At 30.6% G+C, this 15743-nt stretch overlaps 1 pseudogene; it reads right to left on the bottom strand.

Moving 5' to 3' along the window:
- Positions 1–627: 627 nt before the first annotated feature.
- On the bottom strand, positions 628–3002 carry LOC108694393 (annotated as a pseudogene).
- Positions 3003–15743: the final 12741 nt, after the last annotated feature.

Below are 15743 nucleotides of genomic sequence, written 5' to 3'. Positions count from 1 at the left end.
AAAAATACGTTCAGATTTCGTATTGATATATCTAATTATAATTATGTTATTATGATTGTTGTTAGTTTTTTAATGTTGTTTGTTTTATATAAATTAAAAAGGTTTCACGTTCAATTTTCAAACATAAAATAAAACGTAAAAATTTAATTCCATTATTATATTTTTATATTTATATGAAAATATCAATAAATATCGATAAAATTGTTTTTTATTAATAAGTTTGATGTTGTAGTAAATATCTAAGTTGAAATAAAAAAGAACTTTATGAAATATAAATATATGTATATAATGAACAAATTTAAGAATAAATTTAAAGCGCAAGCACAAGGCAAAGTCGTGAAGAAAACAAATTGAAACATTTACACACAATTTCTATGATCTTTATTATTTATTTGTTCCAAGCAAATTTATATAATTTCTTTTATCAATTCCTTACATTGTTAAACCTCGCTAAAATTCTGTTGATATTATTTAATATAATAATTTTGTATAAATATCTACATATCTGATAAAATTCACAATGATTTTTAGCATAATCTTCTTTTGATAAATTATATATGAATTACTAAACTTTTCCGATTTTTTTCGATGCAATATAATTATGGAGAATTATTCGTTTAGTGCTGACTAATAGCTTGCTAGATCTAAAAGATTCACAGGACATCTTTCGTAGCGCTGATTACAATGCTGCTCGTTTTCGGCTTCGATAATTTCATCCGGAAGATCTTCATTCATCGACATAGAGGGTCTATAACAAAGGAATGCGCTCAAATGTAATAATTCTTATATTACTGGTTTTATCATCTTATATTACTGGTTTCATCCAGATAAATGATTACATGAACATCTACCGAATGAACATTGAAAATAAAAATTCATCAGATAAGCTAATCGAAATCCAATTTTTTAAAATTCCCATTCTCTTGTTTATTGCTGCTATTATAAATTATTAACTTATAATATATGTTATTATATATAATATTATAGTATGTTGTTAACCTTTTAATTTTTTACTTGATATAATTTCAAATAATTTTTCTTATCATACTTACGTGAAAATAATTCGAAGAATGTCACCAAGCACCCCATTTTCGTTTAAGGAGTATTTTCCAGCTTCGCAAATTGTTCTTAGTAAACAATCTAGTCCAGGATAACCAAAGCTGTTATAAAATACATATGGAATCTTTTTAAATTTTATTTGCAAAGTTATATTTTAGACAAAATTTTTTGTAGAATTATGAAATGAAGAATAATTGATAAGGAAGCTCTATCTTACCTGTCTATTTTGCTTGTGATAACTTTGTACACTAATTGACGACTAAGACTTCGTTTTGCGTAATAAGTTCCCTCGTAGAAATAACTCGAATTCAATTCGAATGGTAATGCATAATTTGCTTCGAAATAAAATGACACCGCTACAGATTTATCGGGAATATCTAAAGGAATTCCCAGTGCGAAGAATATCTGTAAACCAAATAAAAATCTTTAAAATTTCTAAAGTCCTGTTTAAAAAAATTAGAAGATGATTAATAAATTAGATTAATCATCGATAGTACGATTAGAATAAATGCAATTAATTTTTAACGATTTTAATTTATCGAAATATAATATATAAATTTACAAAACGAAAAACATCTACAAATTTTACAGAGTTGCCAAAAATTGCAAACATTTAAGGTCTCTTATCTATATTTTTTTGCGATAGATAAAAATCTCTTTTAATATTTTTGATTAGAAATTACGATTATATCGAATCAAATATTTATTTTGAGTTTTTCTTGATTTTATTTGCATCACACTTTGCACTTGAAGTGCAAATGATTAATATTGAATTAACAGACTGCTTGCACAGTTTAAGACACATTAGTAGATGAAAAAGTAGATGAATGATTGATCCACTATACCCCTGTATTGCTACCCTCGGGAAATCCGATAGATCGTATATGCTTCGATATACCGTGTGTAATATTTTTCACTCCTAATACATGTGTTGACTTCATAAAGTACCATATCGAGAGAACCAACATCATAACATAATTCCTGAAATATTTCAAAACTCAATGAAAATTGCATTATCGTATTTAGTCATCGATTTAAACATTTCGTATTTAACATTTTTAGAAATAAAAAATCAATTTGGTTATACATATATAAAGTTTATACTATTTATACTTATTATATTTGGTTATACCTATATAAAAATTATACATTTTTTTATACATGTATAAAGAGATTATTAATAATTTAATTTTATTTCTTTTTAATAATTTATAATATTATTTTCTCTCTCTTCGTCTCTTGGTTATTTACTTATTTTTTATGTTTATTCGTTTAAATAATTATTTAAATAATTTTAACTTTTAATCAAAGATCTTGATTTCAATTACATGTATTTATATAGTTTTTATTACTAATGAATTCGGGAAATGATCGGAGAGAAAAAGCTGTGTAACGGTAACACTTAAATTTGTTTTATAAAATAAATAACGTGTTCTGTAAAATAAATAGTTGCAATGTTTAGATACTGGAATGATATTTTCAAAGTTTCATCGAGTGCATACCTTGGATATTGTTCATTCGGAACTCGTACGATCAATGTATTGGTAAAAAAAAAGGGAATACACGTCGGTATCTATTTGTTCATTTCTTTAATTTACGAGCTGTTTTGATTTTGCGGTCGCTTCATTGGTTTTCAAGCAAATATTGAGCAATTCAATCGTTTCGTATTCTATTGTTAGGTATACTTTTAACCATGTATATTTTAAACTATTTTTAATGTATATTTTCACTTCGTGATAGAACTTTTTTTTAATTTTTAACACTGTTACGTAAAGTTACAATTTCGATGTCAAATACTCACTTCCTCATTTCTAACGTACATCTGGACTGTGAGTCTTGCACAAGGTTTTTGCTGAGTGGTAAAGGTTGAGGTTCGCACACAGTTTAAGCATATGCGAAATAAAAATTATGTTCGTTTGCACAAGGTTAATAATTGTAATCATTATCAAGTAACAGCTTCTCGACTCGTTATGCACATTTTGATGCTAATGGAGTAAGATGTAGTGATTTAAATTTTTGCGAATTATATTTAGTGCTATCGAAGAACTTTATTTTTTCAATTTGTTCAATATGAACGTTTTTAATATTTATCAATGTTATTTACATGTACGTTTTTAATTCTATTTTCATATTTTCATATTTAAAGTTATTAGTTTTATTTAAAATTAGAAACTATTGAATCGTACGCATCAAGTATTAAAATTATTAACATTATAATATTTTTAAATTATTAAACTTATTTTAAATTAAATTATTAAATTATTAAAATTAAATTATAAAAATTTTTAATCACAAAGCGAAGCGTGTTATATTCGTTGTGTTTATGTGCTTCTCGCAAATATTTCTTGTTTAACAGAAACTAGTTGCCAAAATACCATTCCAAATCACATAATCGATATTAATACAGATTCATACACGAAAGTTTAGATTTATTTTTTGCGTCTTTATTTCTATTGATTCTTCGATTCATCTTCTCAATTTTTATCACTGTCTTTAAATTTCAAACATTTGTTAAATATTCCGTAATTAAGTATCTTGAAAACAAATTACAGAAAAATCGGTTTATAATTAAATGAAAAATAACATTTCGTTTTTCAAATTTTTTATTGCTCAAAATTAAATTTTTTAAGTAGAGGAAAGACTTATTATGAGACACCGAGTTCATTTTGGATAAATGCTAGAAAAGCATTTATGGGCAGAATTAAAAAAAATAATAAGTAATTTTGAAGAGAATTTAATAAGCTTTAGGATAACATTATATAAAATTTAATTCAAATTCCATTTTTTTTTTAAATTAAAGTAATGTAAAAAGCAAATCACAAGGTCAAAAAATTGTGCTCCTAATATAAGATGCCTTGAGAAATCGATAGTAAAACACAAAGTATATCAGTAATTAAAAACATATTGCAATTAAAAAAACTTTATTTCATGTTTTTAAAATGCAAACAAAACACAGCCAGCGTGCGTGAAAAATGAGTATACGATAGATTATACTCAGAACTCGACTTCAGATAGTTGGAATCAAGCATCGCAGAAATAGGCACTCGTTCAGTTCGGTCCTTTTTATTGTACAATAACATTTACTCTAGCAACGATTTTTACTATAACATAGGAGCATGGGTTATTTCATATTAGGAATAATATATCTCTGGGTATCTCATATTATGATTTCCACGCCTTATAGTTTTACGATAATCAAATCTAACTTCTGTAGTTAAACAATTCAATATATCGTACTTTTCTATTAGTACGACCTTACTCTATCACTACATGAAGAATTTATTGCCAAATATTTATTTATTAAATAATAAACAAGATTTAAAGGCTCATCTCAATGAAACTTGAAGACTAAATTCTAAAATCTTGTTTTACAATGGCATGATCTAATAATGAATTTTCTACTAAATAGTTTTCAATCCAAGAACAATAAATTCATGATGGAACCAATAGATAGCGTTTATTAGTTTTTATTTATTTTTTTATTTATTTTTTAGAAATGCCGCTATCTCATATTAGGTGCCTATCTCATAATAGGAGGCTATTCTCTATTCTTAATTCTACAGTGTTCTTTAAAATTACCAAGAATGGCTAAATATTCGTCTAAGTATTATATCGGTTGAAGAATTAATATAATAAAAGTCGGTATTTGCGGGAAGTTACAATCAATCTGAAACACCCCGTGTATACCGAACACGATATCGGTTGGCTTCAGTCGTTCAGATGGCGAAATGAGATTATGGTCCACGGGATGCATTAATCTCGCGATCAGTATGCGTCTAGCACTAATTGAATTAATAATGGAATTGCAGGTCGGCTTTCTGCCTTGTTTGGTACATTCCTGATTCAATGGCGAAACTCGTAATTATTCCGCAGGACTTTACGTAGCGGACCGACCGCCGGACGCGGGCCTGGATGCCGCAGAACAATGCTCAGGCACCACCTTTCGTCAGTGTGGTGGTCCCCAACTGGAATATATCCCGGCACGAAGTTTCGCACACTAAATACATTATTGATTAGCGCACCATGAATTTCGTGGTCTCCGCCGCACCTTGCGGCCCGAGCACTCGTGGCATTCGGTTGCAGTCATTTTTGGGTCACGAAGTGCACCTCCACTTGCATTGTGTGCATATATATATATGCGGTTGTCATTGTACACTTTGCTTTTCGAGAATGTTATTCCCTTCCGAGCCGCGCCCATTGTCTCACATACATTCTCTTTCTTGTATTTTAAAAGGTATCGATGTGGATATATCATGTGCATGGAATTCTCATTGTGTTAGTGTTTAATATTAATAACATCACATGATGTGGATTTAACTCTACGAGTTTTGATATTAATATTAACATGATGAGAATTATATAGATTCCGCAGATATGTTAAATCCACATCAATATTTTTTTAGGGTGTACGTTTCTTTCGAATTTACATTTGCATCTATATGTGATTATTTCATTGATATTCGATGTATTATACACGCTTGAGAATATTATAATAGAAATGGATAATAAAAAAAAACGTAATACGTAGCGAGTTTGATTAGATTTTAATATTTTTGTATGGGATTCTCTATAATATATACATTTCATTAAATTCTTTTTATTATCTATTCCGAAACTCTCTCTCTCTCTCTCTCTCTCTCTCTCTCTCTCTCTCTCGTAATATTATTTTAAAAAAATATCAATTGATGCGAGCTGTCACTTTCTCACTCTATTCATCGTTAGCAAGACATCTGTGCTTGCGGGTGTCCGATGAGGAATTACGTTTGACAATTCATTTTTGATATTTTTCTCTCGCGCGAAATAATTCGGCCGAAAATATTTCGTGCGAATCGCTCCACGTGAGTAAGTCGGGCAATATTGCTCATTGAAATAAAGGATACGAGATTTACACAATTGTGCGCGCACGAAAAGGAAAGGAGGTTTTATGAGGTTTAATAGATATGTAGAACAACGCCGGAAATTTTTTCATAGGCGAGGAATGCGAGATGCGGCCTCCTCATGTGTACAATGAGAAAAAAGGGAACAATGGTGCGGAGTGAACGGCGTGCACTATTGTCGCGATCGTAAAAAAGTGATTGCAGCAAATCAACAGTGCGAGAAATTCGAAAAATGCAGGGCGAAGCTGTATAAATGATGCAGAAGTGCCAATACATAAAGCTAATGCTCTGGTCTCTGTCAATTTTTTTCTGCTATTTTATAACGCAATTTATAAGAACTATTTATAAGAAACTGATATTTTACAGATATCACGCTTCTTTCGAAGATTTTACGTTAAGGTTTTATCGAAAGGAGAAATATAAAAATATAATTTTTCGAAAATCTGGAAAAACAAGATTGTATTATTTTGTATTATTTTATATAATTATTAATATTTATAGTTATATATTAAAATTTTAATCAATTTCATTTACATAGGAAATTTACATTAAATCAATAAGTTATACGAATCAAATGAAATGAATGCTTTTATTTTCTTTCAGTAAAATAAGTGCAATTTCCAATGCAAATAATACGCAGTTTGCTTTAGATGTAAAAATAGAAATTAGAATTTAGACAATTTTACTTATAAAGTTACATTTTTTTAGATGTGTGATACAAAACGCTTTAATCTTTATGAAGACAAAAATAGATAAATTCAAAAAGAGGTTGCAAAAAAATGTATAATATATAATAATGTATTTAATAATATGTATAATAATAAACAATATAAAATAATTATAAAATAAGAAATATTGGGTTGTCCGGAAAGTTCGTGCCGCAAAAGATTTAAATTTAATAAATGAAATTAAAAATTTAATTCTTCTGCGTTTCAATTTTCCTTCAAAATGGGCAACTTTCCGGACAACCCAATATTTTACAGATATTATCAGATAACAATTGTTACATTTTTTCCATATAGTCATTCTGATCTAATACCATGGTGACGTTGCAACTGAAATGATACCATCTACATACCTAAAATAGAACTTTAATTCACAAGATAAATGCTGAATTGCCAAGTCTTCTAAAACTATTGTATAATCGCAATAACAATTTAAACATGTACATGATATTATTTTAGCTGCCACGTGGTATTAGATCAGAATGACTACATGAAAAAAGTGGAACGATTATTATCTGATAATGATAAAATTGACAAGGAATAAATGTATAGAATAGACGAATTTATCTATTTATTATAAATTCATTCCTTGTCCATTATTTTATAGGTATCATTATCAGATAACAATCGTTATATTTTTTTCCATGTAATCATTCCGATCTAATATCATGATGACGTTGCAGCAAAATAATATCATGTATATGTTTAAATTGTTATTGCGATTATAGTTTTAGATTATCTGGAAGAAATGGCAATTCAGCGTTTATCTTGTGAATTAAAGTTCTATTTTAGACATGTAGGTAATATTATTTTAACTGCCACGTGGTATTAGATCAGAATGACTACATGGAAAAAATGGATTGTTATCTAATAATAATATTTATAAAATAATAGACAAGGATTTTACAAAAAACTTACTGATGAATTGCGGACTCTTCTAGTTAGAACAATTAATTTATAAACGAATTTACCTACAAAGGACTACTAACTATTGATGGGAATGTTTCTAGATCACATGGTCTTCCAAAGGTCCATAAAATTGATATTCTTTTAAGATTGATTGTGTCTGCAATTAATAACCCGTTGTATGTTCTTGTTCTTTATTTATATTACTTAATTATTAAACGTTAATTATTAATAATTATCATCTTGTTTTGACTCGCAGTCTTTTATTTGAATGTTTTATTATTTGAGTCTAAATACATTGATTATTATTTTATTCACGCAGGCGTTATAATGCGTTTTACAATTTCATTTTTTAATTTTATTAGAATTAATTTAGTTTACACATTTGTCATTACATTATTAAAGATAGCATATTCGAAGCACGTAGTCACGTTGAAAATGGATTTTATTTTGTAGAGAAGCTAGATGGAATTTATTATGAGTTGAATTTAAAATTGGCTTCTTTGGATGTCATGTCGTTGTTCGTGAACCAATGTATCAATAGAATTGGATATTGATAATATTAATAAGAGATAGCACTATATATCAAATAACACTTGAATATCGAGGAAATAATTTTTAATACCTACCAAATTAAATTTAACATTTTACAAACAAGTCTTGAAATATGGATTCACCATTGTCTTCATTATTGTGACTATAGTTTTGGAAGATCTGGAAGAGATGGTAATTCAGTGTTATCTAGTGTATTAAAGTTCTATTCTAAATATGTACATGATATTATTTTAGCTGCCACGTCACCGTATTAGATCGAATGACTATATGGAAAAAATGGAACGATTGTTATCTGATAATATTTATGAAATAATTGACAAGCATCCTACAAAAAAATTTACTGATGAATTGCGATCTCTTTTAGATGAAAGAAAAATGAATTTATTGACGAATTTATTTACAAAAAATTACTAAACACTGACAGGACTATTCTAGATCACATGGTCTTCCACAAGTCCATAAAATTAATGTTCCTCTAAGAATAATTGTGTCTTCAATTAATAGCCCGTTATATAAATTTGTTCTTTATTTACATTCATTAAATATTTCTTCTTTACTTTCATTAAATATTAGTCGTTAATTATTAATAATTACTAGCTTGTTTTAACTCGTAACCCTTTATTTGAATTATAAATAAGATTGTAATGTAATCGTCGGAATGTAATCATCCAAGGCTGGTTGCAAGGATTATGCAAGTCCAAGTGAACACGATTCTATTCCTCGGATTAGGCCGTGGGGATGAATGTTAGTTCAGAGGGTTGTTCGCCCTGCGGTGTGTAGATGGCGGCTCCTGGTCGGTATCCGGGATCTTCAGCCCCGCCCATGTGATTTAAACGACGACCTTTCCAACGTCGATTCACGCTCACATCAGACCGAATAGATTCGACAAGGTGGTCGCGAAATTCTCCAGGGTGATTGATTGAATAGCGATAGATATTCGTATCTATTGCACGCATCTGCATTATCACAAAACTTATTTTATTTCGATAACGTGTATGATTCGAATGTACCAAGAAAGAAATTGTCATGAAAATATTTAACATAGCAATGTGTACATTTACATTTTACATTTTACGACTTTTTACATTTATTATGAAAATTAATGTTGTTGAGAGAAAGGAAATTTTTATATTAAATCAATGAAAAAAAGAATCATAAAAAAATAGATAGGATATTTCTACTTCCTTTTTAAAAATAAGTGATACAATACTAATAATAGTAAAAATAATATTTTTTAGAATGATTTATTATTACTTTACTGAAGTATAAGATATATCGATTATCCTTAAATATTATACGTACATATTGTTAAGAGATATTGTACATACATTAATAATTTATTAATTTGTCTGAATAATAAAAAGTATTGCACATAATTCAATTAATCAGAGTTATTGTAGGTCCAAATAGTTAGTACCAATTCAGCAAATCGCAATGCAAATAGATAATGGAGCTATGATTTTAAGTATTATATTTAGAGACATAATTTGCGATATTCGTCAACCTCGTTTCGGAAATATATATGTAATATCCAGTGTATTGTATACGAAATACTGAAGTACCGGCACACGACCGACGCGACACGACGCGACGTAACGCGGGTGAAAAGTTCAACAGACAGATTTGCATCGGAATTACATCGCATAAAAGCCGCGCCCTAGAGCTCGGACTCGGCGCTGTCGACGCCCGCAAACGGGCACAACTGCATTAAATACTCCGGAACACCACTTTCTTCTTTATCTATCTACCATCTATCTGCTATCGCGCGTATCTCCTTCGTATAGCTCCACGTCAGACGAGTTTCCACTTTGACCAGAGTTCGGCGCTCAGCTTTGAGTGGCACGAGAAGCGAGACGATTATGAGCTTACTTGCTATGCCGCGCCGGTAGTCGGGTTTGGCGACTTATGACTTAACAAGAATTAACGCGGTTATGAAGTTATAAACGTCGAGGAAATGGGAAGCGGAAGGTGTAGTGAATAGCGTTATATTTGAATCGGGGATGGAGAATAATATTGGATAATCCCTAAATAGCAAACTGACGTTATTTGTCATCATTTTGATGTCAAAATAGCATTAACCCCTCGATTACAACATTTGAATCCGAAGCAAATTTTTGGACATTTATATTAATCTGATAAAAAGATTAGCAAGGTGGACGATTTTCTGATTTGTAGTGATTCGCATAAAAAGCAAAATATGGAAAATGTACGTATGTGTACATAAAGGGTCTACATGAGATTTTAAGGCGTAAAACCGTAATAAATTGAATCTCGACATTGTAATTGATTGTACAGTCTTTGCAAAGTAAATTAAAAGAAATATGTTTAATATTTACACTTCAAATAAACTATATATATATACATCTGAAAGTTGTATGAATAAAATTAGATTTTTATTTAATAATATATATTTAATAATATACATTTTTATAATTTATTTAGTCTATTTGTTACTGAAAATTAAATAATTTTTTACATTAGGAAAAATCTCAATTTTTTGGTGTAACTATTTAAGTATTTAAGATGATTTATATAAAATGATTTCATCGTGATTATCTGTTTTGTTATTCTGTAAATAAATAAAATAATTTTGTTTATTTACAGAACAACTAATCTCTGAACTACAATGAAACTTAAATTTGTATTATAAATCATCTTGAATGTGTTAAAGTACTTAAATAAAAAAGTAAAATTTTTAATTATTTTTAATAATTTTATTAAAGCACATTTACTTCTTAGTGAAATAATTTTTATTCATATAAAAAATTGTTGTTAAGTTTTTTCTACTATTTTCAAATGTAATATAAAACAATCTATGATTTTTTTCATAATTTTTTGAATGTTTTCAAAATATGTTCAATACATCCTTAATGGCTAAAAAAATCCTGCTCTTTCAGTATGTTATTACTAAAAAGAAATGTCAATCGATTCGTAGCTTAGATAATATTGTAATTAATACTATGAGATTCTCTATATTGTAGATAAAAATATAATACTTTGAATCTTTCTTTATCAGTCGCTATAAGATGGAGGTTCACTTGCATTCTGTATTTCAAATAAGACGCTTTAGAACAGTAGTGTAATTTTCATAGCTGTAGTTAAGGATTAAAGATGTTATTTTTGCAATGAAATTGCATGACGGTAAATAACGTCAGTTTACTATCTGGATTACTACTCGATTGGCATTTCTTTTTAGCTATAAACTATATATTGAAAGAATTAAATCCTTTTGAACGTTACATATACACACGCATACAGTTTTCATAGCAATTTTACTTTTTACGTGAGCTACTGTAAATTGGAGCATCGTTCACCTTGCTACTCTTTTTATCGCGACGCGCGATATTGTTCGCATCGGTCTCGATATGTTCAAACGAGCGTTTGTTTTTTTTCTCTTTTTCTCTTTCTCTCTCTTTCTCTCTTTTCTCCTCTTATAGGAGAGGCCTGTAGATGTATGTGACGCACGTGTGCCTCGTGCCTGTAGATATGTTACCCAGAAATCGATTAACTCGATTCCGTTAACCGCGAGTTAACGTCGTACCATCTACCTTGCCAACCACGTACGAGGGCATACCACGAGTCGCCCCCTGCTGCGCCCCATCGGCTTTCGACTCGGCGAAACGTTTCGAATCGCAAAGCGAATGTGAGCGGGGTCGCGCAAGCTGGAGCCAAAAGTGTAAGCTAAGCATTTATTCCGCCAGGTGGCAAGCAGCAATCGACGAGATCGAATAATTTCCGAAGGCGGGCCAGGCGGATGAGGTTATTATCCAAGGAAATTGCCGCCCCGTGCTTGAAAACGATGAGAAGGAAGTCAAGATTTTTCGAGATTCGTTTTTAGATTTCATCGGAAAAAATATGTGAAGCACATGTGCCTCCTGATTATGCGTTCGACATCATTTCAGCGTGTGAAGATCTCTCGTATATTTGATTGCAGAATCTTTAATAAGCAAAAAAAAAAAGAAGTCCTATAGCTCTAGATAGAATTAACTGAAGCAAAATTCAATTGAAGAGTAAACGATATTTTGATTCGAACCATGGAAAGAATGATTTCAATTGGAGTATTTAAATATTTAGCTAAAAAAATAATTTTGCTACATTATCAAAATAATTATATGGGAATCTCAAGCATGATAAGCATTGCTGCAAAAAGTTTCAGTATTCTAGCAATCAATTTGACCATCTTATAATTATTCTGGTTCAATAAAATTATTTTCAAATCTATATCTAATTAAATTTTTAGATACTTCAGCAAAACTATTCTTTACGTAGATAACTGATTATTGTAAATTTATCGAACGCCAGCATTATTTAAACTTGATTTTTATTAAATTAATTTTTAAAAATTAGAATTTTATTTTATCTCGATTTCTTTGATGATATTTGTTCCATCAAGGAGAATGCTATTATGAACAGGTGATATGAAAAGATGTTTGCCATTTCATTCCTGAGTCTTCTCTTTTAAGGAAGCCATAAAAAATTTAAGGAGGTATATACGCGATGTATAAAATATAACTTGAAAATGGATTTTATTCAGAATAATCCCAAATCGGTGTACCGCCGATTGAATTTCGCGTTCCATTTTTGCGTATTTCGCTCATAGCTATACGTCGCGCGTTGATTTTTGTTTGTTGCTCTTCGGCGCTTGAATTCCGAATTACTATCGGCGCACATCATTCTGTTTGTGGAAAACTACGCGCTAACATCAATGCATCGAGTCAAATTTAGTTCTGATATCTCTTTTCAATATTTGTTTGGGACGGATATTGGCGAGCAATAACGTAACAATATGAAAAAAAAAAAAAAAAATTTCATCAATTTTCAACTTTAAATAAACTTTCTCCTTCCATTCTCTTTTAGAGAAGTTAATCCGTTCGCATGCACGATAACTTATCCATGGTTATCTCGTTTGGATCTTTTTCATTTTTGAAATCCACCAATTCCTTTGTCGAGACTAGATTCTTAAGAATCTCAGTGTCAACCATTATTATTCGTGATCTCTGCCAATTCTCGAATCAGTTCAACGATCATGGTGGACGATTTTTCGTGATGTCTAGTCTGTCGAGAGATAGCTTGTGTCTCGATCGATCAAGATCGATGATCGGAGGGTTAATCGGGTTAAACGATGAGATTACCACGGATGCACTCTATTCGTCTTTTAAGAAAAAGTCATCTGTACCCTTATCGAGATCTAGAAAAGATTCTCATAATTGCAGGTGTGGTTAATTTGACACGATGATTAAAGCGAACCTGATGATCAGTCGATTTATCTTATTACTATTTTGTTTACCATTCGTTTAATCTTCTCTTTTAAGGAGGACATATGGTAAAACAGGTGTAAATCAAAAAATGAAGTTCCATAACAAAAACGCACAATAATTTTAAACTAATTCAATAAATAATTAGTACAGAAATTTCTTCGATACTCCAGATAATTGGCGAATTATTTTTATATCTACGTGATCTCAGTTTAAAATTGATATGTCGTTATCGAAAATTTGTCGCACGGTTTGCCGCAAATTTTCAATTTCCAATTTTAATTGTGCTTGATCGTGATCTTTTTATATTTTCGATACATGTATGACGTTTCTTCGATTATTTCACGGCATCGTCTATTGCGGATTGTACCGCACACGTGGAGGGAGGAAACGGCTTTCTCGAGTTTCTCGTTCACCGAGCAATGTCATTTTCGACCTTTCCCATCGCGGTTGCGTATTTCAGAATCTGCTTCCAATTTCCGTTCGGAAAATCCCATATAAAGACGGCAGATCGGCACGTAAATTCCGTACAGTTATTTCGCGCTGATTCAACACCATTATAAAAGCATTAAACGTCCACTTTCAGTTTGAATAGTTGTAAAGAAGAACTTTCTTTTTTATTTTTGAAAATTTTTCAGATATATCGTGCGCTAAGACTGTAATATATTTTTATTTTACGGATAAAATTTATATTATTAATTTGTATTAAATATGAACGCGTTAAAATATCAGACTCTCATTGCGTATTATCATATATAATGAGCGTCTGGTATTTATAGCAAATTTGATTCTGTCAGATCAGGAATATCTGCCACTTAGCATCGATGTGATAACGTGATGGAATATTATGTATATAAGATATCAAATATTAGACGGAACGTGTCTGGAAAATTTCGATCTATCTTCAAATTGACGCAGATCCGATAACTTTGCGTTAATTAATACCGGAAAAAGCTCTCCTTCCGGCTTTTTCATTCCCGGTTGAAATGTAATTAGTTTCTGGATTCAATTAGAATGCGTGACGTTCGTTATTCGTGGGGGAAAAAAATTCAGGAACTATTCTCTAATCGATAACGTTAAGCAGAAGTCGCGACAATGTTGGCCTAGCATTATTAATCGAAAGATCGCAACTTCGATCAAAAGCCTTGGAACTTTAATTTAAATTTGAAAACTCGACAACTTTGCAAATGATCGCGAACTTTCTTTCAAAATGACCCATTTTCTTTCCATAAGAGAAATCGATTTTGAGGACACTGCGTACTGTACATAATTACCTCGTAAAATTAATTTTCCACAAGTTTTTAAAAAATTTATTCTAAAAAATCATGATTGTATCCAATGAATTAATACACGTTCGTGATAATATTCTTTTATTAATTCCTTCTGATAATTGATTATAAGGCAACGTTAGCAGCTATTAGGATTTTGAGACTTTTTGTCTATAATGCAATTGAACGCGCTTTAATCAGTTGAGGATCACTGGAGTGCACAATATTATCCGTCCGGGTTTACATCGCCACAGAAACGCCCTTCTCTTTTCACATGAATCTCTTGAAAAACTCACGTCAGAGTCTAGTCACTTCGATTCCCTCTGCTTCAGCATCATCCCCTACGTGCCCGTGCGATTTTTCCTGGAACTCTTGGATTGCGTTTCTGAAGAGCGTTCCTGAAGAGCGATCTTCCGGCTCAGTCGAGTGACCCAAGCGATGCCTCCTGCTCTCCCTACCGTTTCCTTTAGAATTCGTCTTTTACTTTTGTACGAGACTATATTCTCTTCCTTTAAGATCTTACCCTCTTCTCTCATCAACCTCATGGGTCCTCTTTTAGCACGTCCGATCCCAAATGCGTGCTTTATCAAATTAGCTTTGTCAGCCCTTAATCGGATAAGTAGCACATATACTTGGGCCTCCGGAGTGTAAGAATACGGTTTCATTCCCTTGTCATAGATCGACCTTTGGGGGAAATTAGGGTCGGCCAATAGAGATGGCGAATTTTGTCTTTGTCAGAGCCGTCCTTTTTTGGCAATTGGGGCTAATGACACTGCGACACTAATTTCTAGATAGCTTAGCATTTTTTTCGGGTGATTTTAGGGTGATTCGCTGAAAGTAGAGTAATAAGGTCGCAGACTCTGGGGAATAATAATTTTTTATGAAACTTTGATTTCTTTTATGTAAAAGTTACATGTTTTTTTAACATATTCTCTGATTTGACTAAAATTGGAGAAAGAACTTAAATAAATAAATTAGAAGTATTAATATTAGTATAAATTAGTTTGAGATATTATACACACACACATATATATATATATTTTTACAAATTTTATAAAGAAAATTTTAAAATTTAAAAAAAAATTTTAGAAATTTTAG

Source organism: Atta colombica, unplaced genomic scaffold (assembly GCF_001594045.1).
Source record: "Atta colombica isolate Treedump-2 unplaced genomic scaffold, Acol1.0 scaffold12, whole genome shotgun sequence".
Lineage (NCBI taxonomy): Eukaryota > Metazoa > Arthropoda > Insecta > Hymenoptera > Formicidae > Atta > Atta colombica.
Note: the sequence above shows the minus strand (reverse complement) of the source record. Positions and strands in the feature narration are given on the sequence as shown.